A 372-nucleotide genomic window follows, 5' to 3' on the forward strand; every position below is an offset into this window, starting at 1 on the left:
GAATAAATTTGAACTTATTGTTATTATCATTATTTTTCAAGTTGCAAAAAAAAAAAAAAAGAAAAAGTTTATATCTTTTAAACAAATATCTCACTTGAGATCATTGCCAAACATACAAATTATCAATTGCATCATTCTGATTGATGTTATTCATTATGAACATAAAAATTAGTAGGCATAGGATTTTCGAGCGAGATCGTTGCCGGTGCCCCTGGGCTGGCTCTTGTGCGGGTGACACATGAAGTTTCTCGAGCGAGATGAGCGTGGCGGTTGCCAGTACCGCCTGACTGGCCTTCGTGCGAGTGACACGTAAAAGCACCCACTACACTCTCTGAGTGGTTGGCGTTAGGAAGGGCATCAGCTGTACAAACT

At 40.1% G+C, this 372-nt stretch overlaps 1 protein-coding gene across 2 annotated transcripts in view; it reads right to left on the reverse strand.

The window, feature by feature from the left end:
- Positions 1 to 372, reverse strand: part of LOC106870551 (protein orai-2) — a 52,384-nt gene that overhangs the window by 43,705 nt on the left and 8,307 nt on the right. The gene's annotated exons all lie outside the window — the stretch shown is intronic.

This window comes from Octopus bimaculoides, chromosome 16, assembly GCF_001194135.2.
Source record: "Octopus bimaculoides isolate UCB-OBI-ISO-001 chromosome 16, ASM119413v2, whole genome shotgun sequence".
Classification (NCBI taxonomy): domain Eukaryota; kingdom Metazoa; phylum Mollusca; class Cephalopoda; order Octopoda; family Octopodidae; genus Octopus; species Octopus bimaculoides.